The sequence below is a fragment of the Scleropages formosus genome, chromosome 15, assembly GCF_900964775.1.
Source record: "Scleropages formosus chromosome 15, fSclFor1.1, whole genome shotgun sequence".
Lineage (NCBI taxonomy): Eukaryota > Metazoa > Chordata > Actinopteri > Osteoglossiformes > Osteoglossidae > Scleropages > Scleropages formosus.
In genome coordinates this window covers 27,963,297-27,990,313 of record NC_041820.1, presented here as the reverse complement: position 1 = coordinate 27,990,313, position 27,017 = coordinate 27,963,297, and the positions used below count along the sequence as shown (strand labels likewise).

The 27,017-nt window shown below is 51.5% G+C and overlaps 8 non-coding genes across 8 annotated transcripts; all 8 read left to right on the top strand.

Moving 5' to 3' along the window:
• Positions 1-225: 225 nt before the first annotated feature.
• On the top strand, positions 226-298 carry trnaf-gaa (transfer RNA phenylalanine (anticodon GAA)). The gene has a single exon. It is a non-coding gene; the product is annotated as a tRNA-Phe (tRNA).
• Positions 299-1,226: 928 nt separating this feature from the next.
• Positions 1,227-1,299, top strand: trnaf-gaa (transfer RNA phenylalanine (anticodon GAA)). Its single transcript has one exon. It is a non-coding gene; the product is annotated as a tRNA-Phe (tRNA).
• Positions 1,300-2,226: 927 nt separating this feature from the next.
• trnaf-gaa (transfer RNA phenylalanine (anticodon GAA)) lies at positions 2,227-2,299 on the top strand. Its single transcript has one exon. It is a non-coding gene; the product is annotated as a tRNA-Phe (tRNA).
• A 921-nt stretch (positions 2,300-3,220) lies between these two features.
• trnaf-gaa (transfer RNA phenylalanine (anticodon GAA)) lies at positions 3,221-3,293 on the top strand. Its single transcript has one exon. It is a non-coding gene; the product is annotated as a tRNA-Phe (tRNA).
• Positions 3,294-4,205: 912 nt separating this feature from the next.
• On the top strand, positions 4,206-4,278 carry trnaf-gaa (transfer RNA phenylalanine (anticodon GAA)). The gene has a single exon. It is a non-coding gene; the product is annotated as a tRNA-Phe (tRNA).
• Positions 4,279-5,191: 913 nt separating this feature from the next.
• trnaf-gaa (transfer RNA phenylalanine (anticodon GAA)) lies at positions 5,192-5,264 on the top strand. The gene has a single exon. It is a non-coding gene; the product is annotated as a tRNA-Phe (tRNA).
• A 931-nt stretch (positions 5,265-6,195) lies between these two features.
• On the top strand, positions 6,196-6,268 carry trnaf-gaa (transfer RNA phenylalanine (anticodon GAA)). Its single transcript has one exon. It is a non-coding gene; the product is annotated as a tRNA-Phe (tRNA).
• A 2,424-nt stretch (positions 6,269-8,692) lies between these two features.
• trnap-ugg (transfer RNA proline (anticodon UGG)) lies at positions 8,693-8,764 on the top strand. Its single transcript has one exon. It is a non-coding gene; the product is annotated as a tRNA-Pro (tRNA).
• The last annotated feature ends 18,253 nt before the right edge of the window (positions 8,765-27,017 follow it).

Genomic DNA, 27,017 nt, shown 5'->3' with positions numbered 1-27,017 from the left:
CGTGTCGCTGAACAAATGCCAGCGCCTCCACTGTGGAGAAAGGCACGAAACAAAGCAGCGCAAAAAGTAACGAGCCGGCCGTTTCGGATCGATGCTCTGAGTTCCTGCTTTGCCAGGTTGTCATTTCAAGTCACCGTCTTCCTCACTAGACGCTGCCGTCGCGTTGCAAAGCGACCCCCTTTTGGATGCCGACATCTCGGGCGCGCGGCGTCCGTGGCGGCGGCCGCCGAAATAGCTCAGCTGGGAGAGCGTTAGACTGAAGATCTAAAGGTCCCTGGTTCAACCCCGGGTTTCGGCACGTTCTGACGTGCGGCGGCCGTGTCGACAGCTGCCTTTCCCTCTTCCTTCCCTTTTCAAAGGGAACCGCTCGTTTCAACACGCCCACGAAGGCGTGCTGGGAAAATGCACGCGTTGGTGGAAAACGCTGGGACGCGTGCTCGCGTCAGCAAGTCCGCCCTGCTCCGACCCAACGGTCCGACTTTCCCGCAGGTCAGTCCGGAGAGCAAGCCGTCCTCCCTGTAACAGGGGCTCTTGCCTCAACTGGACGCACGCTTCTCGCCTTTGCCGGTTCCTTGAAAGCGCTACTCACCTGTTGACAGAACTAAGCGCTTTTTCCTCGCCTGCCCCCCTTCAGGATCTCGGTGTAAAAGGTGTGTCCATGGGCGGCCTCTCATTTCCCGTTTCTCGCAAGCTCTTGAGCGCCTCAGCTAATTAGCGACTCTCCTCAGTCACACATCAGGGATCCGCGTCAACATCTCCACCCGTTCCCTTTTGTGCATTCATTCCATGCGCGCGCGTACGCCCGCCCGCCCGCCCGCTCACGCGCCCTTCTTCCCCCGGTAAGCAGACGCTGCCCACATCCTCGCCCGCCTCCTTCTTCAAGCACATATCAAATTTTGTGGGCTAAGCGAGCCAGATGCAGCCTGCTTCCGTGCTGGAATTCCCTGTCGACCCTGCTACGTCTCCCCTTGCCTTTGAAGGGGGGGGGGGGGGGGGGTCCACGTGTCGCTGAACAAATGCCAGCGCCTCCACTGTGGAGAAAGGCACGAAACAAAGCAGCGCAAAAAGTAACGAGCCGGCCGTTTCGGATCGATGCTCTGAGTTCCTGCTTTGCCAGGTTGTCATTTCAAGTCACCGTCTTCCTCACTAGACGCTGCCGTCGCGTTGCAAAGCGACCCCCTTTTGGATGCCGACATCTCGGGCGCGCGGCGTCCGTGGCGGCGGCCGCCGAAATAGCTCAGCTGGGAGAGCGTTAGACTGAAGATCTAAAGGTCCCTGGTTCAACCCCGGGTTTCGGCACGTTCTGACGTGCGGCGGCCGTGTCGACAGCTGCCTTTCCCTCTTCCTTCCCTTTTCAAAGGGAACCGCTCGTTTCAACACGCCCACGAAGGCGTGCTGGGAAAATGCACGCGTTGGTGGAAAACGCTGGGACGCGTGCTCGCGTCAGCAAGTCCGCCCTGCTCCGACCCAACGGTCCGACTTTCCCGCAGGTCAGTCCGGAGAGCAAGCCGTCCTCCCTGTAACAGGGGCTCTTGCCTCAACTGGACGCACGCTTCTCGCCTTTGCCGGTTCCTTGAAAGCGCTACTCACCTGTTGACAGAACTAAGCGCTTTTTCCTCGCCTGCCCCCTTCAGGATCTCGGTGTAAAAGGTGTGTCCATGGGCGGCCTCTCATTTCCCGTTTCTCGCAAGCTCTTGAGCGCCTCAGCTAATTAGCGACTCTCCTCAGTCACACATCAGGGATCCGCGTCAACATCTCCACCCGTTCCCTTTTGTGCATTCATTCCATGCGCGCGCGTACGCCCGCCCGCCCGCCCGCCCGCTCACGCGCCCTTCTTCCCCCGGTAAGCAGACGCTGCCCACATCCTCGCCCGCCTCCTTCTTCAAGCACATATCAAATTTTGTGGGCTAAGCGAGCCAGATGCAGCCTGCTTCCGTGCTGGAATTCCCTGTCGACCCTGCTACGTCTCCCCTTGCCTTTGAAGGGGGGGGGGGGGGTCCACGTGTCGCTGAACAAATGCCAGCGCCTCCACTGTGGAGAAAGGCACGAAACAAAGCAGCGCAAAAAGTAACGAGCCGGCCGTTTCGGATCGATGCTCTGAGTTCCTGCTTTGCCAGGTTGTCATTTCAAGTCACCGTCTTCCTCACTAGACGCTGCCGTCGCGTTGCAAAGCGACCCCCTTTTGGATGCCGACATCTCGGGCGCGCGGCGTCCGTGGCGGCGGCCGCCGAAATAGCTCAGCTGGGAGAGCGTTAGACTGAAGATCTAAAGGTCCCTGGTTCAACCCCGGGTTTCGGCACGTTCTGACGTGCGGCGGCCGTGTCGACAGCTGCCTTTCCCTCTTCCTTCCCTTTTCAAAGGGAACCGCTCGTTTCAACACGCCCACGAAGGCGTGCTGGGAAAATGCACGCGTTGGTGGAAAACGCTGGGACGCGTGCTCGCGTCAGCAAGTCCGCCCTGCTCCGACCCAACGGTCCGACTTTCCCGCAGGTCAGTCCGGAGAGCAAGCCGTCCTCCCTGTAACAAGGGCTCTTGCCTCAACTGGACGCACGCTTCTCGCCTTTGCCGGTTCCTTGAAAGCGCTACTCACCTGTTGACAGAACTAAGCGCTTTTTCCTCGCCTGCCCCCTTCAGGATCTCGGTGTAAAAGGTGTGTCCATGGGCGGCCTCTCATTTCCCGTTTCTCGCAAGCTCTTGAGCGCCTCAGCTAATTAGCGACTCTCCTCAGTCACACATCAGGGATCCGCGTCAACATCTCCACCCGTTCCCTTTTGTGCATTCATTCCATGCGCATGCGTTCGCCCGCCCGCCCGCTCACGCGCCCTTCTTTCCCCGGTAAGCAGACGCTGCCCACATCCTCGCCCGCCTCCTTCTTCAAGCACATATCAAATTTTGTGGGCTAAGCGAGCCAGATGCAGCCTGCTTCCGTGCTGGAATTCCCTGTCGACCCTGCTACGTCTCCCCTTGCCTTTGAAGGGGGGGGGGGGGGGGTCCACGTGTCGCTGAACAAATGCCAGCGCCTCCACTGTGGAGAAAGGCACGAAACAAAGCAGCGCAAAAAGTAACGAGCCGGCCGTTTCGGATCGATGCTCTGAGTTCCTGCTTTGCCAGGTTGTCATTTCAAGTCACCGTCTTCCTCACTAGACGCTGCCGTCGCGTTGCAAAGCGACCCCCTTTTGGATGCCGACATCTCGGGCGCGCGGCGTCCGTGGCGGCGGCCGCCGAAATAGCTCAGCTGGGAGAGCGTTAGACTGAAGATCTAAAGGTCCCTGGTTCAACCCCGGGTTTCGGCACGTTCTGACGTGCGGCGGCCGTGTCGACAGCTGCCTTTCCCTCTTCCTTCCCTTTTCAAAGGGAACCGCTCGTTTCAACACGCCCACGAAGGCGTGCTGGGAAAATGCACGCGTTGGTGGAAAACGCTGGGACGCGTGCTCGCGTCAGCAAGTCCGCCCTGCTCCGACCCAACGGTCCGACTTTCCCGCAGGTCAGTCCGGAGAGCAAGCCGTCCTCCCTGTAACAGGGGCTCTTGCCTCAACTGGACGCACGCTTCTCGCCTTTGCCGGTTCCTTGAAAGCGCTACTCACCTGTTGACAGAACTAAGCGCTTTTTCCTCGCCTGCCCCCTTCAGGATCTCGGTGTAAAAGGTGTGTCCATGGGCGGCCTCTCATTTCCCGTTTCTCGCAAGCTCTTGAGCGCCTCAGCTAATTAGCGACTCTCCTCAGTCACACATCAGGGATCCGCGTCAACATCTCCACCCGTTCCCTTTTGTGCATTCATTCCATGCGCGCGCGTACGCCCGCCCGCTCACGCGCCCTTCTTCCCCCGGTAAGCAGACGCTGCCCACATCCTCGCCCGCCTCCTTCTTCAAGCACATATCAAATTTTGTGGGCTAAGCGAGCCAGATGCAGCCTGCTTCCGTGCTGGAATTCCCTGTCGACCCTGCTACGTCTCCCCTTGCCTTTGAAGGGGGGGGGGGTCCACGTGTCGCTGAACAAATGCCAGCGCCTCCACTGTGGAGAAAGGCACGAAACAAAGCAGCGCAAAAAGTAACGAGCCGGCCGTTTCGGATCGATGCTCTGAGTTCCTGCTTTGCCAGGTTGTCATTTCAAGTCACCGTCTTCCTCACTAGACGCTGCCGTCGCGTTGCAAAGCGACCCCCTTTTGGATGCCGACATCTCGGGCGCGCGGCGTCCGTGGCGGCGGCCGCCGAAATAGCTCAGCTGGGAGAGCGTTAGACTGAAGATCTAAAGGTCCCTGGTTCAACCCCGGGTTTCGGCACGTTCTGACGTGCGGCGGCCGTGTCGACAGCTGCCTTTCCCTCTTCCTTCCCTTTTCAAAGGGAACCGCTCGTTTCAACACGCCCACGAAGGCGTGCTGGGAAAATGCACGCGTTGGTGGAAAACGCTGGGACGCGTGCTCGCGTCAGCAAGTCCGCCCTGCTCCGACCCAACGGTCCGACTTTCCCGCAGGTCAGTCCGGAGAGCAAGCCGTCCTCCCTGTAACAGGGGCTCTTGCCTCAACTGGACGCACGCTTCTCGCCTTTGCCGGTTCCTTGAAAGCGCTACTCACCTGTTGACAGAACTAAGCGCTTTTTCCTCGCCTGCCCCCTTCAGGATCTCGGTGTAAAAGGTGTGTCCATGGGCGGCCTCTCATTTCCCGTTTCTCGCAAGCTCTTGAGCGCCTCAGCTAATTAGCGACTCTCCTCAGTCACACATCAGGGATCCGCGTCAACATCTCCACCCGTTCCCTTTTGTGCATTCATTCCATGCGCGCGCGTACGCCCGCCCGCTCACGCGCCCTTCTTCCCCCGGTAAGCAGACGCTGCCCACATCCTCGCCCGCCTCCTTCTTCAAGCACATATCAAATTTTGTGGGCTAAGCGAGCCAGATGCAGCCTGCTTCCGTGCTGGAATTCCCTGTCGACCCTGCTACGTCTCCCCTTGCCTTTGAAGGGGGGGGGGGGTCCACGTGTCGCTGAACAAATGCCAGCGCCTCCACTGTGGAGAAAGGCACGAAACAAAGCAGCGCAAAAAGTAACGAGCCGGCCGTTTCGGATCGATGCTCTGAGTTCCTGCTTTGCCAGGTTGTCATTTCAAGTCACCGTCTTCCTCACTAGACGCTGCCGTCGCGTTGCAAAGCGACCCCCTTTTGGATGCCGACATCTCGGGCGCGCGGCGTCCGTGGCGGCGGCCGCCGAAATAGCTCAGCTGGGAGAGCGTTAGACTGAAGATCTAAAGGTCCCTGGTTCAACCCCGGGTTTCGGCACGTTCTGACGTGCGGCGGCCGTGTCGACAGCTGCCTTTCCCTCTTCCTTCCCTTTTCAAAGGGAACCGCTCGTTTCAACACGCCCACGAAGGCGTGCTGGGAAAATGCACGCGTTGGTGGAAAACGCTGGGACGCGTGCTCGCGTCAGCAAGTCCGCCCTGCTCCGACCCAACGGTCCGACTTTCCCGCAGGTCAGTCCGGAGAGCAAGCCGTCCTCCCTGTAACAGGGGCTCTTGCCTCAACTGGACGCACGCTTCTCGCCTTTGCCGGTTCCTTGAAAGCGCTACTCACCTGTTGACAGAACTAAGCGCTTTTTCCTCGCCTGCCCCCTTCAGGATCTCGGTGTAAAAGGTGTGTCCATGGGCGGCCTCTCATTTCCCGTTTCTCGCAAGCTCTTGAGCGCCTCAGCTAATTAGCGACTCTCCTCAGTCACACATCAGGGATCCGCGTCAACATCTCCACCCGTTCCCTTTTGTGCATTCATTCCATGCGCGCGCGTACGCCCGCCCGCCCGCCCGCTCACGCGCCCTTCTTCCCCCGGTAAGCAGACGCTGCCCACATCCTCGCCCGCCTCCTTCTTCAAGCACATATCAAATTTTGTGGGCTAAGCGAGCCAGATGCAGCCTGCTTCCGTGCTGGAATTCCCTGTCGACCCTGCTACGTCTCCCCTTGCCTTTGAAGGGGGGGGGGGGGGGGGGGGGTCCACGTGTCGCTGAACAAATGCCAGCGCCTCCACTGTGGAGAAAGGCACGAAACAAAGCAGCGCAAAAAAGTAACGAGCCGGCCGTTTCGGATCGATGCTCTGAGTTCCTGCTTTGCCAGGTTGTCATTTCAAGTCACCGTCTTCCTCACTAGACGCTGCCGTCGCGTTGCAAAGCGACCCCCTTTTGGATGCCGACATCTCGGGCGCGCGGCGTCCGTGGCGGCGGCCGCCGAAATAGCTCAGCTGGGAGAGCGTTAGACTGAAGATCTAAAGGTCCCTGGTTCAACCCCGGGTTTCGGCACGTTCTGACGTGCGGCGGCCGTGTCGACAGCTGCCTTTCCCTCTTCCTTCCCTTTTCAAAGGGAACCGCTCGTTTCAACACGCCCACGAAGGCGTGCTGGGAAAATGCACGCGTTGGTGGAAAACGCTGGGACGCGTGCTCTGTCAGCAAGTCCGCCCTGCTCCGACCCAACGGTCCGACTTTCCCGCAGGTCAGTCCGGAGAGCAAGCCGTCCTCCCTGTAACTAGGGCTCTTGCCTCAACTGGACGCACGCTTCTCGCCTTTGCCGGTTCCTTGAAAGCGCTACTCACCTGTTGACAGAACTAAGCGCTTTTTCCTCGCCTGCCCCCTTCAGGATCTCGGTGTAAAAGGTGTGTCCATGGGCGGCCTCTCATTTCCCGTTTCTCGCAAGCTCTTGAGCGCCTCAGCTAATTAGCGACTCTCCTCAGTCACACATCAGGGATCCGCGTCAACATCTCCACCCGTTCCCTTTTGTGCATTCATTCCATGCGCGCGCGTACGCCCGCTCACGCGCCCTTCTTTCCCCGGTAAGCAGACGCTGCCCACATCCTCGCCCGCCTCCTTCTTCAAGCCCGTATCAGATTCAAAACCCTGGTTACTGTGTGCAAATGCATCATCAGTAGAACTGCTCCCGGCCATTTGCAGGACTTGATCAACCGGCACACCCCAGCCGGGCCCCGTCGCTCATCTACTTCTGCTCGCTTGGTGGTCCCGCGCACGAAAGGCAAAGCTCGGAGGTTCTCGGTTCTGGGTCCGTTGTGGTGGCATGACCCTCCCCTGTCACTCAGGACTGCAGAAACTCCGTCTGTTCTCGAGAAGGCTCTGAAAACCCACCTCTTCCAGATCCACTTTGCCCAAGATCTCTTCAGACCATCCATGGCGTAACCGTTCACGCATCGTAACTGCAGAAGCGTCCCCAGATACAACCTTCATTCAGCCATTACGCTGGTAAAAATTGGCGTGGGTATCGGGATTTGTCTGTGTCTTATGCACCTACTTGAACGGTGAACCTCGGCGTAGCAAGTGGCAGGGAACAAACTAGGTTTGCTTGAGACTTTGACGTCTGCAGCTATGTCTCCTTCTCTCAGCGTAATGCATAAATTGTGCTTTCGCTGAGATGTACGTCGCTTTGAACAACAGCGTCTGCTAAAAGTGACACAACGGTCATCGGCCTCATCGCAGGTGCTGTTGAGACCGCACGGAGAGAAGAGGCTGACACCCCGGCGGCTTGGCGTCAGGACGACGAGCCCTTCCCCGAACATCAGTGAAACCAAGGCGAGGGCTGTGGGAGGAGGCCGCACACCCGTTCAAATCGACGGGGCAGCGGTGGAGAGGGCGGGCGGTTTTTAGTACCTGGGGCTCAACATCAGCGTGGCCAAAACGGCGCGGGAGCGCCTGTCCTTTCTCCGTAGGCCGAACAAGTTCGGCACGCCATCCCGGGTCCGGGCCAATTTCTACAGGGGCCCAGTCGAGAGCATCCTGACCGGCTGCATCGCTGGCCGGTATGGGAGCTGCTCAGCCCAGCATTGTGAGGAAGCGCAGAGGGCGGTGAAGTGGGCACAGCTCCTCGGTGGCTCTGAGCTTCCAAACATCCAGGACATCTACGCAGCCAGGTGCCTTAAGAAGGCCGGGCCTATCCTCAGGGAGCCCAGTCGTCCCGGTCACGCGCTGTTTTCTCTCCTGCCGTCCGCTAAACGTTGGCAGAGCATCTAGTCAAAATCAGACAGACTGCGGGACAGCGTCTATCTCCGGGCTGCTAGACGCCCGGACAGTCGAGCGGCATCCAAATCCAGCAACTCGTCCGGTCTTCGTTAAGTACTCTCGCCCCATAGTTATTGCTCTCACCGGATTTCGACTGCGCTGCACTTCGAGAACGTCAAGTTATTTGTAATCTTGAGGTATGTTCTTACAATTTTGGGGTTTTTTTTCTTTTTCTTTTTTTTTTTTTGCATAAATCACCCTACCGCGCGCGGAAAAAAGACGTTTCATCGCAGCAACCACTGCTGGATGCTCTATTTATTGTTGTGAATTTGGTGACTAAACCTTTCGCTGACTGACTGACTGACTGACGGAGTGACTCGCGCCACCTGTGCTAAGGTGTCGGGGAAGGCCGCGTTGGCTCCTGCGCCGCCCGGAGGTCGGCGACTCGAGTCGTTCCGCTACGCGCGCCGTCTTCCTTCGACCGGGCGACAGGCCGCGAGCGCGACGGGGCGTTGCGCGGGAGAGGAACGAACTCCTGCCGAGGCAGCGTCACTGCGCCGTCTCCATTGCAGAGTGGCCCGGTCGACCGGCGCGAAAGCGGCGCGCTTCCTTCAGAAGTCCCAAAGACGTTTGGTGAGAATCTCCAGCCAGGTACGAATGCTACGGACGACACGGTTCCGGACAGCTTTCCCGAGGAAGGGGCGCGCGTGCGCGTGTTGCTGGGGCTCGTTGGTCTAGGGGTATGATTCTCGCTTTGGGAGCGAGAGATCCCGGGTTCAAATCCCCGACGAGCCCAGCCTGCGCCGTCAGCCGAAACTCGTGTCGCTGCCTGGGCCCGCTGTCCTTTTGCGTCTCGCCTACGGAGGACCCCCCGTTGCCACTGCACGAGGAAGGGTCATACGTGACGATGTCGGCCGCTGACTGCGGCTCAGCGGTTGCTCTGCAGTCCTTCGATCTGTCCCAATCCCCTGCTACTCGCAAAGCGGGCAACTGTCTTGACCTTGCGTTTTCCTGTGGCTCTCCCATTCTCTCTGTCACGCCGCTGCATGTCTCTGACCACTTCTTCATTTCCTTTCAACCGTCCCTCACCGGCTAACTCTTCACTGGATGCAGGTTACCTTGAAGTGCCTGTGGTCAACGAGCCCTCAGTAGGAGGCCGTGCCTTTCGTTACTGAGCGCCTGCACTGTGGAATACTTTGCCAGTTACCGTCAGAAATGCCCCATCTGCTTCTGTCCTCAAGTCGAGACTAAAGACTTCTTACACGTTCGCTCAGGCATTCCGCCTCGAAGCGCAATTCCGCTTGCCTGCGTTTGTTTTGACCACCCGTCATACAAACGCACGCGTAGCACGCAGAGGCGGCCGGGGGAGGAGGGCGGAGATGGGGGGGCGAGGCAGCCGCAGCTGGGGTTGATTGCACCCCCTACTTCTTCTTCTTCTTCTTCTTCTTCTTCTTCTTCTTCTTCCCCGGTGCCCAGCAGTGAGGGAGGGAGACGGAGGAGGAGAGCGGATCCACGCAGACGAGCACGGGCGCGAATTCGAACCCGAGCCCGGCGACGACGCCGCCCGGACCGACCCAAGGCCCCTAGCCCCCCCTGACCCGCACGAAGCCCATCCGACCAGTTCCCTATCCCCCCTTTTCCATCCCCTTCCTTCTCCCTGATCCGTGACGGAATGAAACCCCTTCACGGATGGGCGCCGCGTCTGTGCTCACCTGCCTCGTCTGTTGCAGTGGCGCCGAAACCCGGGAGCCAGCGAGACGGGCAGAGACCGGCTGGAGCGCATTCTCCAGTGGATGCAGCAGCAGCAGGAGTCGCCGCACGCGATCGTAGCGGTCCGGCTCGCAGAGCGCCGGGCCCTGGTGGAAGCCCTGGCCGCCCTCGTGGACCGCCCGATCCATATCCTTACCCATAACCCTAACCCTATCCGAACCACTTTCCCAGAACAAGCGGTCACTTTGCGGCTATCCCTGTCCCTGTCGCCGTTTTCGACCCGAAACCGATCCCTATCCTTATGGATATCCGTAACCCTCACCCGACCTATAAGCCTAACCCTACACCTATCCCTATCACTTTCCTCAACCCAACCCTCTCTCTGACCCTAAGCCCATCCTTATTCCTGTCCCCATTCCTATCCTTATCGCCATATCGGGGTCCAGTTCCCTGGTGGAAGTCACCGAGGTAGCTGGAAAGCTCCACAGTGGCAAAGCACCGGGGTGGGGCGGGCGAGATTTTCCCATAACTGCTTAGGGCCCTGGATGTTGTGGGGCCTGTCATGGCTGACACGCCTCTGCAATGTTGCACGGACCTCGGGGACGGTGCCTTTCGGATTGGCAAACTGGGCAGGCGGTCGCTGTCCCTCAGAAAGGGGGCGGGAGAGCGTGCTCCGGCCGTCGGGCCGTCGCACTTCTCGGCCTCCCTGGGAAGGTCCGTGCCAGGGTGCTGGAAAGGAGGCTCCGGCCGACAGCTGAACCTCACATTGACGAGGAGCAATGCGGGCTCCGTCCGGGCCGTGGAGCCGCGGACCAGCTCTTTACCCTCTCGCCGATAACCGAGGGGCCACGGGAGTTCGCTAATCCGGTCTACGCGTGTCTGTTCCGTGGACTTGGAGGAGGCCTACGGCCGCGTTCGCCGAGAAATTCCGCGGGAGGCGCTTCGGGAGTACGGGGTGCCGGGCCCACTGCTGCGGGGCCAGTCGGCCTCCGTAACACACCGTAACACACTGCCGCGTCCGCACACTCGGCATCAAGTCAAGCCCGTTCAGTGGGGCTGCTGGACTCCGCCGAGCTTGCGCCTTGCCCCCCGCTCCCGCTTGTGGTCTTCATGGGCAAGCGCATCGAGGCACAGCCGAGGTCAGGAGGAGGGCATTCTGCGTGAGGGCCGGAGGGTGATGCCTCCGCTTTTTTTTTTTTTTTTGCGGACGACGTCGTCCTTTCGGCGGCGTCTCACGGAGGCCTCCGGCACGCGCTGGAACGGTGCGCAGCCGAGCGTGACGCGGTCGGCACGAGGATCGGCACCTCCAAGTCTGAGTCCATGCCTCTCTCACGGAAAAGTAGGGCAATGCCCCCCTTCAGGTGAGGGGAGAACATTTGCCCCGGGTGGAGGAGTTTCAGCGTCCTGGGGTCTCATTCACGGGCGAGGGTGATGCAGCAATGCGGTCGCCGTGCCGGGCTGTAGCGGTGAACGGGGAGCGGAGCGGTAAGGCGAAGCTCTCTATTCGCCGGTCGGCCGGCCTACGTCCCTACCCTCAACCAAGCTCGTGAACTCTGGGTGATGGGCGAAAAGAATGAGATCACGGGTACAAGCGGCTGAAATGAGACTTTTCGCCGCAGGGTGGTGGGACTCACTCCCCGCGACAGGGCGAGGAGCTCGGCCATCCGGGAGGGACTCGGAGTAGAAGCCGCTACTCCTCCACGTTGAGAGGGGTGCCAGTTGAGGTGGTCTGGGAGCCCGCTGGGAGGACCGTTTGAAAAACACAGCCTGTTTTTATTGGAGACCCCAGGAGGGCGATAGAGACTTCCACGATCGGCTTACCTTTATAAAAGAGGTAATTTTGGGTCTCCTGGGCCTTACTGTGGAGGACGTTATTTGCATTCAACGGAACAGCCCGCTGCAGTTCTTTGATGTCACTTTGACTACATAAGCTTGTTTATAAGGATGATTGAGAGTTGCAGGACTCTCGCTGATCATTCTGTTTTGAAATTTTATGACGTTGAGAACCGTTGGGTTAACAATCAACCCATAGTGACTGTGCATGTTTTTAACCCTTTTATTACGGCGGAGTCTATACGAGAATTTTTACGGAGGTATGTCGAAGTCCTGCCCGGTCATAAAGATATGAGGGATGAACTTGGTTTTTGGAATGGAAAAAGGCAGTTTCGGGTCCCTTTGCTCCCTGACCCACAAGGTTTTGATGGGTTTTGCCACCCACCCGCTGCTTTTAATTTAGGCACAAGCAAGAGCTATTTATTTTATTCTAACCAGCCACCCTTCTGCCGAGTGTGTCAGGGGTTTGGGCATACAGGGGCTGATTGCACCAATATGCAGTGCAATAACTGTTTGGAGAAAGGTCACATGGCTAGAGATTGTAATGGTCCACGCAGGTGTAATGTCTGCAGGGCAGAAGATCATCTTGCCCGCACCTGCTCTCTAAGGAAACCCACCTATGCCGACACCGTGTCAGGAAGCCGAGTGTCTGGTAAAAGGGAGGAAGAAATGTTGGCTCAATCTGATGTTGTTGAAGAGCAGGTGCATGAAGAGTTGGCAGTAGAGAAGGAACACCTGACGTTTGTGACCCCAAGGACCACGCCCACCAAAGCCCAGAGTACCCCGAAGGATACAAATAGGAAAAGGAGTAAAGGTCCTACACCAAAGGAATACAAGAAGAGCAGAAAAGAGGAGGGGGTGAGCAAGAAAGAAAAGCCAGCAACAAAGATGGAGGAGGACCGAGACCAATCTTTGCTGGTAGGGGATGGAAGCCACACGGATTGGCCGGTTGTGACTGCACCCCCTACAGTATGATGAGTTCCCCTCTTTATTCAGACCAGAATGATGATATCAGTGAGCAGCCATATGTTGCTGTAGATTTCCAGAATATGATATAAATGTCGGGAGGGGAATGATTTTGTTTTAAATTTGTTTTAATGAATTTTAGTAGGGTTTTACTGTTCTTATGGTTGGTTAATTATTTAATTTGTCCCCTTTATGGCTGATTTTAGAATTTTAACTTTGAACGTCAGAGGATTGAAGAATGTTTTGAAAATGGCAGCAGTGTTTGATAGACTTGCATCCTCTGCCTTCCAGCTATGTTTTTTTACAGGAAGTTCACCTTCAAGATCAGCGGAATGTGGCCATTTTCTCTTCAGGGTGGAGGAAAGGTAGATCATACTGGAGGGTGGGTGGTATCCACTCAACAGGTGCTGCCATTCTCTTTGGTGAACGAAGCTTTGAGAATGTAAGCACGTTTAGAATTCTACAGGGTAGAGTATTGGGAGTGGACGCCACCTGGAGGGGACAACACATCCGTGCGATGTGTGTCTATGCTCCAGTAGAGGTTGCATCCCGCAAATCTCTTTTGGAAGAGTTGACCCCCTTTTGTGTCTGTAAAACGCACTTAATAATTGGGGGAGATTTTAATATATATCTGGAGGGTAAAGAGGATATTAGCATCAAACATTTTAAGAATTTTATGCTCAGATTTAGTCTTTCTGATGATTTTAAAGTATGCAACCCCAGTCATCCAGGCATTACCTGGTCTAATAGTAGAGGAGCACAAAGTCGCCTGGATTATATTTTGGCTTCCGACTCTGTTGTTTTTAAATGGGTCCACCTCTCTCCTTATTAGCCGACGGACCATTTGATGGTAGAGGCTACGGTTTCCATAGAGGCTCCATTGCATGGTCCTGGGTATTGGAAACTAAATGTAGATGTTTTAAAGGAGAAAGAGTATAGGGACCTTTTTTATAAGCATTTTAAGGTATGGCAGGAGCTCAAATCTTTCTGTGGCTCTTCTCGGATTGGTGGGAAGCCACCAAAACGAAGGTGCGAACCATTACTAGGCAGTACTGTGTTCGTACGTGCCACGCCCACACCTCCGGGCCAACACGGAACACCTGTGACCCAACGCAGACCGCAGCATAAAAGGCTGCGTCGGACAACCAGCTGATGCGGAACCTTGATCTGCCTCCTCGTTAGCGACCTTCTCCAGCCATTTCCTGTTCCCGAACGCCTTCCCCGAACCTGTCCCTTGTTCCCCCGATCTACTGCCTCCTTCGGATCATCGACCTCTTGCCTGTACACTGACCTCGCCTTTTGGATCCTCCCTGTTACGACGTTCGCACCTCGAAGACCCTTTGCCCGTCCTCTGACCTCCTCTCTTGGATTTCCCTGAAGACACCACGATTACCGCTCTGCACTTGGGTCCGCCGCTTCCCTCAGACGCGACCATGACAGTAGGAGGGCTCAATCTCGCAGAGCAATGCGGAAAGTGGAGAAAAAGTTGGAAAAGCTCTATGCCCACCATAATAATGGAAAGGATTTTAATAGTGACAGAGAAGCGGAATTAAAGGCAGAATTAAGATGACTGTATGACCAGGAAGCTAGCGCGCTCCTCACACGAGCCCGAGTAAGAGAACTGGAGGAAGGTGAAAAATGTTCCTCTTTCTTCTTTAATAAAATGAAGGGCTTTCAACATGATACGGGTTTTATTTCTCTGCGTACTGGGCAAGGAGAACTAGTTAACGATACGGCCCGGATGATTGAGGTTGCTACAGAATTTTATGAAACTCTTTTTAAGGGAAGGGAAACTGACCCTGTCACAGGGGATTCCTTTTTACAGCATTTGCGGGTGACCCTCCCGGCTGAGTCCCGGGCTTGCCTAGAGGCACCCATCACTCTGGGGGAACTGTCTGACGTGCTCTCCAGAATAAACCGGAGGAAAGTCCCAGGCTTGGACGGACTGCCGGTGGAATTTTATTCCACATTCTGGGATGTCCTGGGCCCTGTCTTCCTTGAGGTTGTCAAAGAAGTGCTGACCCGAGGTAAGTTGACGGACAGCATGAGGTCGGGGGGTTCTATCCTTGTTGCATAAGAAAGGCAATAGAGCCGACTTGGGCAACTGGAGGCCCCTGACCATGCTGTGTGTTGATGTAAAGTTAATCGCTAAAATCCTGACCGAGCGTCTGAGGAAGGTGATGACCCTCCTGGTCCACGAAGACCAGACATGTGGGGGTCCCGGGCATTCGGCAATTTGGAATTTACATCTTATTAGAGATGCGATTGCCTGGGTGGAGGATCAAAAAATTCCCCTAGCGCTGGTCAGTCTGGACCAGGAGAAGGCGTTTGATCGTGTGGACCATACCTTTATGTTCAATGTTTTGGGCAGATTGTGATTGTGCACAACACTTTATAATGATGTCGGTAGCCAGGTTATAATTAACGGCTCTCTCGGGGAGTGGTTGCCCCAGACGAGTGATGTTAGACAGGGGTGTCCGCTGTCTCCCCTCCTCTATGTTTTGTATGTGGAGCCGTTGGCGGCGGCAATTCGGGCCCACCCGGGAATAGATGGGTTGCACATTCCATGAGGTGGTGGCAGGACTGTTAAGTTGGCCCAATATGCAGATGACACAGTCCTGTTTGTGTACTCTGACCGCTCACACGCCCAAGCATTGCGCCTGACTCAGACGTTCGGTAGGGCCTCGGGTTCGGCGCTCAACCTCGGGAAGACAGAGGTAAAGTACTTTGGATTCTGGGGAGCACGAGAAGACACTTTTGGCAGCCTTTCGCTTTGTAGAGGCCCCCTCAGAGTGCTGGGTGTAAGTTTTCTCTCAGAAGGAGCAGCCCGGGTCAACTGGGAGGAGCGTCTTGCAATAGCTAGGCGGAAGATGGGGTTGTGGAAGGCAAGGTCCCTGTCCTTCCTGGGTAAAACATTGATTTTGAAAGTTGATGTCCTTCCGACCTTACTTTACTTAGCTCATGTCTACCCCATGCCTCGCAATTTAAGGAAAGGATTCGTGAAAGATGTGTTCGGCTTGGTATGGGGTGGAAGGCCTGAGTTTGTGAGGAGGGAGGTGATGTACCTAGGGAAGGACGGGGGCGAAAGGGAGGTTCCTGATTTCCCCCTAAAATTTGATTGCCTTTTTTTTTTGTGCAGCACTGTTTCCATCTGAACATGGGGGTGTGGTAGCACAGTGGGTTAGACCGCAGTACTGCTCTCCGGTGGGTCTGGGGTTCGAGTCCTGCTTGGGGTGTCTTGCGATGGACTGGTGTCCCGTCCTGCGTGTGTCCTCTGGCTTTCTGCCCTGTGTTGCCGGGTAGGCTCTGGTTCTCTGGGATGAGCGGTTCTGAAAGTGTGTGTGTTTCCATCTGGCAGCTCCCCTGGAGTACCTGCACCAATATTTTATTCGCCTCTGGCTGTCTTTCCCGTTGCGACTTTTGGTGAATTCGCGGTCCAATGCTGGACCAAAGGCCGAGTCTCTGCCGGATCACTACAAACAGATGGTGAAATGGAGCAAGATCATTCCGAAAGACACTGACGCAAATACCCTCCTCAAGCACACGGTGTTATATAATGCCTTGTTGGAGAGGAGGGGAACGCGAGTGATGTTAGGCCTTGGGGAAGACATTTGGGCCCGAATTCAGCCAAAAGGGCTTGACAATAGGCTGCAGGACTTAAACTGGCAGTGTCTCCACGATAGATTACCCGTGATGGAGAAACTTTACAGGTATGGGTTGACCGGACGTCCCGACTGCCCGCGACCCCAGTGTTTGGGTGCGGAAACGATTAAGCATGTTTTTTGGGATTGCGGTTATGCTGGGACAATCTGGTCTTTGGTTGAGCCCTTGTGCAGAGAGTTAGATGGCGAGATGGCATTGACTTTTGATAATATCATGAAGGGACTGTCCCCCAAGGCAAGTAAAGCAACCTCCGGTAGGATTTGGTTGATTGTGAGTTTGACAAAGAAAGAATTGTGGAATGCACGCATTAACCTTGTCCGAAAAGGGTTGAAAATGGGAGCTTATGGTGCCTTTTTGAAGATTCGAGCTGAACTGAAGTTCGGAATAAAGCAGGATCTGATTGCCTGGGGCTACCACGAGGCAAAAGACAGATGGAAAGACCTCGTGGATAAATGTGTCTGAAGCTCTGAGGATGGACGTTTGCTTTATGGAACTGCATTCTTTTAAAACATATTGTACTTTCTTGTATCTTACCCCTTTGTATATTTTTTTTTATATTTGTTAGTGTGGTTTTTATTTGTGTAGTATTTATTCACAGATTTTAGTGGTTTGGGTTTGTGCACTTTTAACTAACATTTTTGACTTATGTGAGTTTTATTTGTAAAAGTGTTATTTATAGATTTTAATGGCTTTGTTTTATCATGTGTTTCTGTGCACTGAGTTTTATATTGATGATTATTCATGTGTATGTTTGTTTTGTATTTATTTGTCTGGTTTTAGGGGTATGACCAAGTTTTATGTTGTAATTTAGAAGTATTTTATGTGTTTTGAAGGAAGCATGTATTATGATGATGACTTCAGTTGAGCTGCTACTGGGGGACAGTCCTTCTGGGTATGTTGGTGTGGGAAAGACATGGGTCAGTTATATTTTTTGATGCCAGAAAGGGATTGTTATGGGAAAGACTTTGTCTTGACAATGTGTTTTATGTAATGGTTGCTTAGCAACTTTGTTGACCAACTGTAGGAAAATGTTATTGGGTTTGTTGGATTGTGGATTTTAATGTGTTGTTCTGGTTGTGTATTATTGATAACTTTATTAAATAAAGTTTGAAAATAAAAAAAAAAAAAGACTCACAAGCTCCGGGTCAGAAAATCAAACCCCAGTTTTCTGTATAACTGGCAGGAAGACTCCCCACTATACTAACAAGAAGGCAACTGTGTATGGCTCTTCTCTTTCTCTGTGCTACTGGAAAGCATTCCCTGACAGCGCATCAGCTTCCCCAACTCACGTGACAAATATGGGGGTGCTGTGTCAGGATAGCTGAGCAGTCTAAGGCTCTGTGTTCAGATTGCAGTCTTCATTAGAGGTGTGGGTTTGAATCCCACTTCTGACAGCTCTTCAGTTGGTTCCCTGTAGCACCCTTGAGCAAGTCTACCAGCTTGGGCCACAAGGGGGGGAGTGTCCTGCTTTTCTGGTAGTTGTGGTTAAGACAATGGACTAGAAATCCATTGTGGTTCCATATACAGGTTCAATTCCTGCTGACTACACTCTGCAAAGGGGTGGGTGCTGGTGTGCTGTTGCAAAACCAGCCCTGTGTTTTTCCTTCCTCTATCAATTTATTTATTTAATACGAAAAAGTACACGAGTAGCCGAGCAACACACAATCCTCCATTTGGACTTGGTGGCACATGTCTGTAATCTTTGCATCTAGGAGACTGAGGTTGCTGGACTGCTTGAGTCAGGAGTTTCGGTACTTGGGTGCATGATGGTGAACGGGTGTCCTGGTGACAGTCAGTACTGATATGGTGCTTCTTGCAGTTCTTGTAAACCTAAATTCTAACTTGTCCAACTGCCCAAGAGCAAATCTGTCAAAGTGAGTTATTGCCTACTGGATTGGTTACTTGTCTGACTGCTCAAAAGCGTGTCTGCCAAGATGAGCTGCTGCCTCCCGAAATGCTTATTTGTCTAACTGCCCAAAAGCGAGTCTTTCACTGTGAGCGCTTGTGTACCTACATGGTTGCTTGTCTAACTGCCTAAAAGCGAGTTTCAATGTGCGTTCTTGGTACCTAAATGCTTTAATGTCTAACTGCCCAAGAGTGAGTTTTTCAATATGAGTTGTTCTCTACCAAATACTTACTTATATAACTGCCCAAAAACAAGTCTTTCAATGTCAGTTCTTGCCAGCCGAAATGCTTACTTGTCTAACTGTTCACAAGCGAGTCTGTCAAAGTAAGTTCTTGCTTACGTAAATGCTTTCTTGTCTAACTGCCCAAGAGTGAGTCTATCAATATGAGTTCTTGTCGACTGAATGCTTACTTGTCTAACTGTTCAAACACAAGTCTGTCAAAGTGAGTTCTTGCCAGCCGAAATGCTTGCATGTCAAACTGGCCAAAAACATGTTTGCTAAAGTGACTTCTCTCATCACTAAATACTTAGTTGTCTAACTGCCCAAAAGCAGGTCTGTCAAAGTGAGTTCTTGCTTATGGAAATACTTTCTTGTCTAACTGCCCAAGAGTGAATCTTTCACTATGAGTTTTTGCCTACCTAAATACTTACTTGTCTAACTCTCCAAAATCAAGTCTTTCAATATAAGTTCTTGCCTACCAAAATGGTTTCTTGTCTAACTGCCCAAAAGCAAGTCTTTGTGTGACTTCTTGCATAGCTATATGCTTTCTTGTCTAACATCCTAAAAGTGTGAGTGAAAGTCAGATCTTGCCTTCCTAAATGCTTACTTGTCTAACAGCTCAAAAGTATTTCTCAGAGGATGAGTTTTTGCCTACCAAAATTTTCACTTTCCTTTGTTTAAATCATCTTACGACCTTGGGTTTGTTTACTGCTCTACTTACAGTAATTTACCCATTTATAGAGCAGGGTCATTTTACTGTTTCACTTCAGTGTAAGTATCTTGCTTAAGGGTATAGGGAGGAATAGGGATTCAAACCTGATCTAAACTTAGGGAATTACACTCAAGGAAGAAATTACTGCCAAAGGCACCTCTACTAAACATCTACTATACTTTCATTTCAGTGCTGGTTGAACAAGTGAAGATTTAAAGTCTTTTTTTTTGTATATTTTGAACAACAGGGGTGTATTTCTGGAGGGTCAGCAGCTCTTCTTGATCTCAGCACATTTTTTTGTTGTAAATTAATCACCATGGTAATTTCCCTATGGCACTCTCACTTTCAGCCCTGCTGTTATTATGATGTTCTTTCTAAAATCGACATGACCAACACACTCCAGCCATGCAGTGTGACATTACAGTAACAAGATAAAGCTTCTCTGTGCTGAGTGTGTATGATCCCGATATTTTGGGTTTCTTCCCACTTTGGAAAACATGGAACAATGAATAGAATCTTACTGCCACAGGTATAAAAGCTCAACAGTAGGTTAACTTACACATATAACTACTTTTTCTGCTGATATAAAGCACCTTTCTAACAAGTCATGGGCAACCTAGAATGGTGAGCTTGTCTAAAAACCAAATGCAAAACATAACTCACTTATAGAAATGTTAGTGAGTTGAATTGTGTTCATAATTCAAAGTAAATTATAGTGAAAACAAAATTGAAATGAACACAAACTTCACAGCTAAAGAAGTACTGCGGTGCGTTGGCGCACGTTCTCCGGAACATTTTTGTGTCCTGTAGCAGGGAGTGGGCATGACTCCGTGGATCGATTATATGCTTCTGTTTGGTTGTTTGTTTCGATTAGGAATCTCAGGTGATAGGCATTAGCCTGGTTTAAATAGCGGCTGGTGATCCATAGCATTAACAGTTGTGACTGCCTCCTGGTGCGACGACTTGGGGTATAAACACAAGCGAATCTACCTGCGGGAGTCTCTCGAGGAAGGCCACCGGTACAGTTGTCCGCAAGAGATCATGCGTCCAACATGTCGACCATCAAAGTTTTCTACGGTAAGCGAGCCGTGGAGTCAAACCCTTTCTCTTGCTTTAATTTCTCCATGGGACTCTGGAACTGACAGTCTACTTTGAGAAAGGCTGAATTCATACCAGCCTACACCTCCCATCTCGCACTGGACTTCCTGGCCCTAACTGAAACCTGGATCACCCCAGACAACTCGGCCAGACCTGTAGCACTCTCCACTAACTACTCCTTGCCTCATGCCTCTTGTTCCACCAGCAGAGGTGGAGGCACAGGCCTGCTCATCTTTCCCCGGTGGGAATACTCTATTCTTCCTCTTCACCTGCATGACCTGTCCTAATTTGAATGGCATGCTGTCTCTATCACTGCCTCAATCACTCTCCTGGCCTTCTCGGCTGCTTTTTGGATGACTTTGACATCTTGTTGAGTTCTCTGCCAGGGGACAACGCTCCGTTGATTCTCCTGGGTGACTTCAACCTGTATGTTGATGACATTCATGCAAGCGGCCTTCTGTTGCTCCTACAGTCCTTTGATCTCTCCCTGTCCCAATCCCCTGCTGCTCACAAAGCGGGCAACTGTCTTGACCTTGTATTTTCCCTCAACTGTGGCTGTCCTGTCCTCTCTGTCACTCCGCTGCATGTCTCTGACCAGTTCTTCATTTCCTTTCAACCCTGCCTCACCATTAATTCCTTGTCTCTTTCTGCACTCGTCACCTTTCACCTCAATTTAAAATCTCTCTCACCTTCCTGCTTTGTCTCTGGTACTCTGTCTGCTCTCCCTTCTGCTGCACAATTCTCAGATCTATCAACAGATGATACCACTAACATTTACTCTCTGCCCTATCTTCCTCCCTTGACTCTCTCTGTCCTCTTTCTTCTAGACCAGCACACCCCATTGCTACCCCATGGCTGTCTGATACGTTACGTGCTAAGAGGACCAAACTGCAGGCTGCAGAGCAAAGATGGCATGAATCCAAATGCCATGCCCCCCTCAGCACAATGAGGATCACCTGCGACAGAACAGGGGATGGGTGCATAAAAGGGCGGCTCGGAGCACACGCACACACAGACGTGGAACCTTGCTTCATCCCTGCTCCTTACCTCGCATACCTTTCCCATTCCACCTGTCTTTTACCCTGTTCTCCCGTTTCCTCTCCCATCCTTTTCTTGACTCGATGGTTTCCACGATCTTCTGCCTGTTTCCCAGATTACGGCTTTTGGATTGTCCTCTTGATCACATTTGTACATCGGTGACCCTTTGCTTGGTTTTTGACTACGGTTCCTGGATTCTCCTATTCAACTCTGTTGCTCTGCACTTGGGTCCGACAGCTTCCTTCCGGTGTGACACCATAACACCAAAACTCCATTGCACCTGGATGCCTACCAGTCACTCTTAGCTGCTTTTCACTTTGCTGTCTCTTCAGTTAAAACCTCCTTCTTCCACAACAAAATACAGTCTGCATCTAAAAAACCACACAGACTCTTTGCCACCTTCTCATCTGTTCTGTGCCCCGCCGCCACCTCCTCCTCCTTCTTCTCTCATTGCTGATGACTTTGTTTTGTTTTTCAAAGACAAAGTCAAAGCAATCACTGACAAGTTCTCAGCATCAACCTGCCCGGTTTGCGCTGGACCTCCCCTGCAAAGCTATCCTCTCCAAATTTAAGCCGCTCTCCAAATCAGAAATCTCTAAACTCCTGATATGGCGCAGAGCCACCACCTGCTCGCTTGATCCGACCCCATTGTTACTCTTACAGAATATTTCCCTGCAACTTTCCACCTTCATCTCTAAGATCATCAACTCCTCGCTCTCCTCTGGCTGTTTCCCAGCTGTCTTCAAAACTACTCTCATTTCACCTCTGTTAAGAAAACCCTCCCTGGATCCCAGTCTGGTTGAAAATTACAGACAGGTCTCTCTCCTCTCCTTCCTTTCTAAAACCTTAGAGTGGGTGGCCTGTGATCAACTGTCTGATTTCCTCACCCGGAACCATCTCCTCAATGGTTATCAGTCTGGTTTCAAAGTTAGTCACTACACTGAGACAACCCTCCTGGCGGTGTCTGATGCTCTCCAAGCCACTAGAGCCGCCTCCCTCTTCTCGGTCCTCATCCTCCTTGATCTGTCTGCAGCATTCGACACAGTTAACCACCGGATTGTACTCTCCTCTCTTAATCAGCTTGGGATCAAAGGTGCGGCACTAAGATGGTGAGTCCTACCTATCTGACAGATCCTATCAAGTGGTCTGGCGGAGCTCTCGTTCTTCTCCTCTGCCTCTCTCAACCAGTGTCACACAGAGCACGGTATTGGGTCCTCTTTTTTTCTCGATCTACACCTCCTCCCCTAGTCCGGTCATTGCCTCCCATGGATTCAAATACCACTGCTATGCTGATGACACCCAGCTCTTCCTCTCCTTTCCACCTGGGGCATCAGACATTTCCGCATGCATTGCTGCCTGCCTGTTGGACATCTCTTCGTGGATGTCTGATCACCACCTCCAACTCAACCTCTCCAAAACAGAGATTCTTTATCTCCCAGCTGGCCTGTCCTCCTGTCATGATCTATCGATCAAACTGGACAACTCACTCATCTCACCTACCTCTTTAGCTAAGAGTCTGGAAGTAACAACTGACACAAGTCTGTCTTTCTCTCGGCACATCGAAGCCACAACCCGGTCCTGCAGATATATCCTGCATAGTATTCATAGGGTCGATCCCCACCTCATAATTGATTCTACCCAACTACTTGTCCAGGCCCCGGGTCCTGCTCTTCAGTGGGTCTGGGGTTCGAGTCCCGCTTGGGGTGCCTTGTGACGGACTGGACTGGACTGGACTGGACTGGACTGGACTCCCCTCCCTCCGGCCTTACGCCCTGTGTTACCGGGTAGGCTCCGGTTCCCCGTGACCCCGTATGGGACTAGCGGTTCAGAAAGTGTGTGTGTGTGTGTGTACTTGTCCAGGCCATGGTGACTTCCTGTCTGGACTACTGCAGCTCTGTCCTGTGTGGCCTTCCTGCTACTGCCATCAAACCTCTGCAGCTATTACAGAATGCTGCTGCACAAGTTGTGTTTGATTTTCCAAAGCGTTCCCACGTATCTCCTCTACTTATTTCTCTGCACTGGCTTCCTATAGCTGCCCAAATCAAATTCAAGACCCTGGTTATTGTCTGCAAATGCATCAATAGAACTACTCCCAGCTATTTACAGGACTTGATCAACCGCTACACTCCAGCCAGACCCCTTCGCTCGTCTACTTCTGCTCGCTTGGTGGTCCCCGTCCATGAAAGGTAAAGCACGGAGGTTCTCGGTTCTGGCTCTGTTGTGGTGGAATGACCTTCCCCTGTCACTCAGAACTGATGAAACTCTGTCTACATTCAAGAAGGGTTGGAAAACTCACCTTTTCTGGACCCATTTCGCCCAAGATTTCTCTACGTCATGTACAGTGTAAATGTTTATACACCGTAACTTCATGAGCATCCCTAGATAAGCCTTTATTCAGCTGCTACTCCAGCACTGTATGATTGTTTGTGTATCTTATGATATATACTAAAAAAAAAAAATTGGTGGGAGGGTATCAGGATTTGTCAATTTATGTAATGCACGTCGCTTTGGACAAAAGCATCTGCTAAATTAATAAATGTAAATGTTGGCTCAGTCAAATAAAGGAACCTAAAGATAAAACCCCATTTTTCTGTAAACAAGCTACACCAACTGTTAAGGACACACCTGGCCTCAGCTTCCCTTTTTAAGTTTGTTTTAAAGTAACTGCCAGATCTGCCTCTGGTGCTCATTTCTTCCTAATACCATTTCACCAGGTCTATGCCTTTAATCCAAGATGTGGTGTTTGTCAAACAATATAAATAATAAATTTAATTGCCAAAGCAAAAGAACATATTTCCACACCTCCAATTTCACACTTTTCTTAATTATGCACATCAGTGAGATTCCTGACTGGTGGAGTTTTGATACCAGTTTGATGAAAATCAGTAGAGATCCATCAGTGGTGTGGACCAGTGAAATACACTTCCTTGCTAGATATGTGAGAATATTCAATGTAAGTAAATAAGTGAACAAATAGAGGGGGGCGTGGTGGCACAGTGGGTTGGACCGGGTCCTGCTCTCCGCTGGGTCTGGAGTTTGAGTCCTGCTTGGGGTGCCTTGTGACAGAGTGACAGACTAGTGTCCTGTCCTGGGTGTATCCCCTTCCCCTCCAGCCTTACACCCTGTGTTGCCAGGTTTGACTCTGGCTCCCTGCGACCCTGAATGGGACAAGTGGTTCAGAAAGTGTGTGTGAGAGATATGACTAGGAGTCATATGATAGCTGGGAGTGTAGCTGGAATAATATCAGTGTTCTTACAAGTTGGAGAAAGTGTAACACTTTACAAACTAAGGTTCTGTCCAAAGAAAAACTGCAGTTCATCAGATAAGACAACTTTAACAACTTGTGCAAACATAATGTAGCACCTTCCTATGAAACTACTAGAAACTGGCTCAGGAGTCAGGGCAAAAACAAACATGCTCTTTATTAGAAAGACACATAGTTTTCATTAAGAGTCTTAACAAAAACACTTCAAACAGTACAAGAACTGCAGAACACTGCATCACTCCCAGCCCCACTACTGTGCCCCATGGTTAAGGGGCTACCCCTAGAACTCCCCAGAATTCCCCTCTCCAAAACTGAACATAAATAGAACGACAACCAATCAGCACAACACACACACAACTATGTACACACATGAACGCTAACATCAACTATTTACACGACGCTGGAATGACTTCCCTCAGCGCTGTTGCAATAATATTAACATCACGACAGACGATTACATAATAATATTTTTCCCTTTTTTATGTCCTTTAAACCAGGATAAGGTTTGTTTTGATATGTTTGTGCCTATCTATTCTCCAATATATCGCTGAATATTTTATCTATTATCAGTATACTACGCTGGATCAATTTCTTTTTACATTTTCAAAATTGTTACAATTAAAAAAAATTCAGCATTTTCCTGTTAAAACAAGAATACCCACTGCAGCAATCAGAAGAAAGTGAAACTGATGAGGCACAAGTGATACAAATTATATAAAATTATTAAAATAAATTATTCATTGACTAAATTTTGTTTCTAGTTGATATGAATTGATGTTGGCTCTGCAAAAATGTCTTTAAACATTCAATATGAACAAATAACTGCTTATTATTGGTACTGTTACTAAACTTATATTGTGTTGCTTCTCTTTAAAATCCAATTGTTTCTTTTCCCAGATTCCTTATCAGATCATCATAAATTGCTAAACAAATCAACAATGGATAGACTTGCAGTAGGATTAAATTATTAAATGCAGAAGGATTTGCACTGGATGAAATGGCTCACCTGGGGGGTGCGGTGGCGTAGTGGGTTGGACCGGGTCCTGTTCTCCGGTGGGTCTGGGGTTTGAGTCCTGCTTGGGGTACCTTGTGACAGACTGGTGTCCTGTCCTGGGTGTGTCCCCTCCCCCTCCAGCCTTACGCCCTGTATTGCTGGGTTAGGCTCCAGTTCCCTGTGACCCTGTATGGGATGAGCTGTTCAGAAAGTGTGTGTGTGCAAATGATTCACCTCAGCCTGTTAAGCAGAGATGAGAAGAAAGACCTTTCAGAAGACATAAGGCAGTGACATACACATTAATGACAGTTTAGAGTCACCAATTCACCTGAAACACATCTTTGAACTGTGGGAGGAAACCAGAGCACCTAGAGGAAACCCACACAAACATGGGAAGGGTATGCAAACTCCAAGACTTTGTTAATCAAACCTGCATCCAGTTTTACAGTCCAGGTGCTGTGAAGCAGAAGTTCTACCTGCTGGCCACACAGACTTAGCAGAGATCAAACCCACATCCTTTTACACCACCCAGGTGCTGTGAGACAGCAGCACTATTTTTGCCCCTGTGCTGCAGTAGCAGATGTAATTTTTAGTGAAAGACAAAGAACAAGGTCACCCACACCCTGAGTTTATTTCTGACAAATATTTATTACAACAAAAAGCCTTGAAATCTAGAACTGAACACATCCTAGTGGCTCTTTGTTCAAGTCCTGAATGGAGCCCTTCTGCTGAACAATATTCTCTATTCCAGTGAAATACTACTGCAGTAGGGGGTGCAGTGGTGCAGTGGGTTGAGCCACAGTCCTCCTCTCTAGTGGGTCTGGGGTTCGAGTCCCGCTTGGGGTGCCTTGTGACGGACTGGCATCCCATCCTGGGTGTGTCCCCTCCCCCTCAGGCCTTACGCCCTGTGTTACCGGGTAGGCTCCGGTTCCCTGTGACCCCATAGGGGATAAGCGGTTCAGAAAGAGTGTGTGTGTGTGTGTGTGTGTGTGTGTGTGTGTGTGTGTGTGTGTGTGTGTGTGTGTGTGTGTACTACTGCAGTAAAAATGTAGAAAAAAGTGTTGTGGAAGTATGTCAAAATATGGAATGCATTTCTGATGAGTCTCTATAAAGTTAAGTTCTCAGAGTTGAAAACAAATGCTTGCTTTTGAATCACACACACACATCATCTGAAACTGCTTGTCCCATTCGGAGTTACGGGGAGCCAGAGCCTAACCCGGCAACACAGGGTGTAAGGCTGGAGGGGGAGGGGACACACCCAGGAGGGGACACCAGTCCGTTGCAAGGCACCCCAAGCAGGACTCGAACCCTAGACCCACCAGAAAGCAGGACCTGGTCAAACCCACTGCACCCCCTCAAAATACCTAAAACAGTATTTATTAACTCACCAAGATTTATTATTTATTATATACATTGTTTATTATATATTTTGGTGCGCAGAACCATAGGTTTGGATGGGGCGAAGAAGGACACACAGGCAGCGTTCAAATGAACATTTTATTAGAACACTGGTACAGAGGGAAATAATATTCTTGGCGCTTTGTTCTTTTTTCTTTTCTTTTTCTTGTTCTACGGATCAGAATGGATCACCAGCCCACCAAGGGTGTCTGGTTCCACACACTGTCCAACTCAACAGGTAAAAA